The sequence below is a fragment of the Phalacrocorax aristotelis genome, chromosome 2 (genome assembly GCF_949628215.1).
Source record: "Phalacrocorax aristotelis chromosome 2, bGulAri2.1, whole genome shotgun sequence".
NCBI classification, from domain to species: Eukaryota; Metazoa; Chordata; class Aves; order Suliformes; family Phalacrocoracidae; genus Phalacrocorax; species Phalacrocorax aristotelis.
In genome coordinates, this window is record NC_134277.1 from 148,074,454 (window position 1) to 148,079,172 (window position 4,719).

At 39.4% G+C, this 4,719-nt stretch overlaps 1 pseudogene; it reads right to left on the reverse strand.

The window, feature by feature from the left end:
- Positions 1 to 1,203: 1,203 nt before the first annotated feature.
- LOC142053972 (uncharacterized) lies at positions 1,204 to 1,848 on the reverse strand (annotated as a pseudogene).
- Positions 1,849 to 4,719: the final 2,871 nt, after the last annotated feature.

Here is a 4,719-nt window from a genome sequence, read left to right on the forward strand (position 1 = left end):
TTTAACAGCATGATGGGAGTTCCATTTTGATTTGTGACTGTTACAGCTGGGTGGCCCAAATAGCCCATGGAAGGTGTGGGCAAACAAACAGCTGCTGCTTTTATAAAGCAAAGAGTTTGCTCTGGATCGTAGGTTTTATTTTTGAGGCAAGTTGAATCTTGGGATTACAGCAAATAAGATCTTGGGATCAAGCTGGTGCCTGCACATCTGATACCATTTGTTTAAAGGAGCATTCACTCATCCAAAACCAAGTCTGTCTGGGACTGTTCATCCAAGGAATAATACAAAAAAGGATGCACTAGAAGATGCCCTTCCTTTTGTAGCCTAAACAGTGGAACATTTGCAGGATCATGGGGATATTCTGACGGCATCTCAAAATTTAAAAAAAAAAAGACATTTTCAGATGTTTGGACTCTCTCAAACCTGTTTTAATAAAGATTTGCCTTTCAAGCATGTCATCAGTCACTGTTGCTGGTAACAGCATGATGCGAACAATGCAATTAAAAGAACACCACTTTACACAAGAGGCCTCAGTTTCTGAAATGTTTCAGGCACAATGTTATGTTTAAATCAGTTCAGACATATTGAAGAAGGGGACAAGAACACTACTTTTAGAAAGCTCCTCTGGAGCTAGAAAGGTATCATCTCAACTGACTGTTTCAAATAATATATGCAACTCTGACACCATTTATTGTTTTCTTATAAAAAGAGAACTATTTTAACAGATTGTGCCTGGCTTTGTTTGATAAGGCCATTGTTCAATTAAGTGTATTTCAGCTGAAGGTTTTAAGCTCAAGATAGTTAGGTAAGTTGATGACCTACAGGAATATGTAGAGTATGCATGGTGCTGAAAGGCAAGAGAGTGAAGTTTGACTCTATTAAGATGGATGTGGAGTGACTGATAACACGTGTGAGAATGTAGATAGGAGTCTTGAACACGGAAGCAGAGGAGACAGGGAGTGTATTTTTAATCATTTAAAAAACTTTTCTAGAGCCAGAAGGGACGAAGTGCAGATTATTTGTACTCTCCTCCAATTTGCTGTGGTAAATATGATTTTTTAAAATCTGTGGATCCAAAACTAAACCTAGAACACTGGAAAGATTATGACTTGAAGAAATCATAGAATCATAGAATTGTTTAGGTTGGAAAGACCATTAAGATCATCAAATCCAACCGTAAGCCTAGCAATGCCAAGTCCACCACTAAACCATGTCCCTAAGCACCACATCTACCCTTCTTTTAAATATCTCCAGGGATGGTGACTCAACCACTTCCCTGGGCAGCCTGTTCCAGTGCTTGACCACTATTTCAGTAAAGAAATTCTTCCTAATATCCAATCTAAACCTCCCCTGGCACAACTTGAGGTCATCTCCTCTTGTCCTATTGCTTGCTGCTTGGGAGAAGAGACCAACACCCACCTCGCTACAACTTCCTTTCAGGTAGTTGTAGAGGACAAGGTCTCCCCTCAGCCTCCTTTACTTCAGGCTAAACAACCTCCGTTCCCTCAGACCCTCCTCATAAGACCTACTCTCCAGACCCTTCACCAGCATCGTTGCCCTTCTCTGGACACGCTCCAGCAACTCAATGCCCTTCTTGTACTGAGGGGCCCAAAACTGAACACAGTACTCAAGGTGTGGCCTCACCAGTGCCGAGTACAGGGGCACGATCACCTCCCTGCTCCTGCTGGCCACACTATTCCTGATACAAGCCAGGATGCCATTGGCCTTCTTGGCCACCTGAGCACACTGCTGGCTCATGTTCAGACAGCTGTCAACCAACACCCCCAGGTCCTTTTCCTCCAGGCATCTCTCCAGCCACTCTTCCCCAAGCCTGTAGCATTGCATGGGGTTGTTGTGACCCAAGTGCAGGGCCCAGCACTTACCCTTGGTGAACCTCATACAACTGGCCTCGGCTCATCAATCCAGCCTGTCCAGATCCCTCTGTAGGGCCTTCCTTCCCTTCAGCAGATCGACAGTTCCACCCAACTGGGTGTCATCTGCAAACTTACTGAGGGTGCACTCGATCCCCTCATGAAGATCATTGATAAAGATACTAAACAGAACTGTCCCCAATGCTGAGCCCTGGGGAACACCACTTGGGACTGCCTGCCAATGAGATTTAATTCAGGAACGCTACCAGAATTCATCACAAAGCCGTCTTATTTGGTAAATGAATCATATTCGTATTGCACACAACCACAAAATAGCTGTCAACATCCATTAAGGACATTACTTTGAAACATAAATGCTCATGAATGCTCTTCTTCTTTTTTACAGTTATCCTTTTGTTTTCTCTAAAGCCAGATCTACTTTGAGAACTGCGGAAGCAGCTGAGAGAACTTTGACATAAGCACACATACAAAAAGAGATTCTTTACCTTCTTAACCTGAAAGTGCTGCTTAGAAATAATTCTGCAACTACTCCTTAAGTGTGAGTTAAGTCATCTAAAAATGCTGGATCTTAGTCTTCTGCCCATAAATAAGGCATGCTATACATGTTTAACCTAAACCCAGTGGTTTTAATTCATTGCAATCAGTAGGATCTGAACACTAAGCAATGGGAATTTAACTCTTTTTTTCTTCTTAAATCAAACATTAAAAGTCAAATATACAAAATATAATCTACACAATATTAAGTCAGTCAAACAATCTATTTTCTGGACCTATTATTTCAATGTACTTTTAAAAGCTTTCATGTGAGTTGCTGCCCCTTTTCTTCATTATCCTCACTTTGTGAGTAAGACCTCTTCCCCTATAAATATTTCCAAAATTTTCCATTATATCTCAAACAGCAGTCTTGTAGCCAGGGTGGCCTAAAGAAATGACGACTAAAATATTTCAGTACACAGGTATACTCCCCATTCCAGCTACTTTTCTTGTCCCTCTGCACTGTGACAGCAGGCACACAAGCAGGCTGCACTTATTGCAAGAGGTAAATAAGATGCAGAAAGATATATCTGTGTCTTACTGAGGGTTACAGATTGGTTGTTGATATTCAAAAGGCAAGAGAAGGTACTGATCTAAAGACAGTCATTCCTTGTTAAGCATCATCATCTTCCACTCACTGTTGTCTCTAAACAAATTTACTATTTTTTATTACTCTTAACATTTTCCTCCAAGTCATAAACTGTCTGTAAAATAAATAGAATAATATATAGATTTCAACAACTTTTTGCATTTCACACCATGAGAAACAATCTCTGGAAAACATTCTGCAACTGTTTGTTCAGATTCTTCCTCAAGAAGGTTTCAAGGTCTCACCCAGTATTTGCCATTATATATGTACTGGCCTCACTGAAAATGTACTTTAACCTGCTTTCCACATATTAGAAACCTTTCTTTGAAAGTTGATAAACATTATCACTATTAAGAATTGAGTAAATGTAAAGAGAGAAGAATCAATAGCTTTGTGAGTGTTTGCTGTTTTCACATGTTCACCTTCAGACAGACTATGTAAGTAAAAAAAGCAGTGATCAGTTCATCTGAAAAATCAAACCTTTTGGACTTGGCATTGAATAACCGAAGTTTTCGTCACTTTGAGCATAAGCTCAATATTTCCAGGTTTTTTCCATGTTATTTTTGAGGACTTTAAATGTAAATCTAGCAGTAAGGAGCTCCAGATTCTACTACCTGATTTATTGGCAGGCTTGAGAAAATCACTTCAGTTCTTTAACCTTGGGGTTTTTTTTTTTCATTCAACATTTAAAGTGCTTATCAATCATTTTCCCTGTTTTGAAGCGAATGGTTTTGGTACTGCAGGAAAAGGTGGCTTGTTTATGCTCACACTTGGCAACTCACTGCTACTGCTCTTCATCTCTCTCTGCTTATTGCAGAACCTTCACTAACCCTTCCCTTTCCAGCTTACTTCAGCAGAGTGAAGCAAGTTCTGTACATTTCACGATAGAGGCCAGCGCACAAGCATTATCCCATGATTATTTCTAGCTCACTGTGGTTACATTCATCATCTCTGGGATATGTTTATTTTTTGTGCTGTTTACTTCTTCCTCTTAATATCATCATTTAACAATGAAGCTATGCCATGTTTGCATGTGCAAAATATTGCCTTGTTACACGAGAACAGATCTTTAATTTGTTGCCTTCATCTTAACACATGCAAGTAGATTTATGAAAGCTCTTCTTGTTTGGTCCTCATGAATTCTCCCCCAGCTGAACATTCTTTTTATGTTTTTTCATGTTTGGCTTAAGTCACATCATATTATGTTAAAAAACGTTTGGCTCCATTTCCTAAGATTGAAGCAGAAAGGCTCATAATAAATTGATTTATGATCTGTAAAAAGACCTTATAGAATGTATGAGCCCTGGCCCTCATTTTCAGCATATATATGAGAATATATACATGTATGTGCATGTGTGTGTACATGTATTTTGTGTATATGTGTATATGTTACTGCAGTGTGGTGAGTGTCCAGGATCTGAAGGTTTCCAGCTGTGACAGTTTAGATAATTAGCCAAAATACACTGATAGCATATATATCAATAGCATAATTGGTAGAAACACGATTTACAGTAACTGCCTCTTACCTCTGCTAATATACAGATATTTCTTAGTAAAGCTTATGTGCAGGACTACCTTTCTGAAAGTGAGAGGGAGAGACAAGGATAAAGGGAGAGAAGAACATAAAAGGAAAACTGCACAGTATTTCATCCAAGCAAATTGCTACAGATGTCTCTACTGATTCCAACCTACAGCTTTCACTAA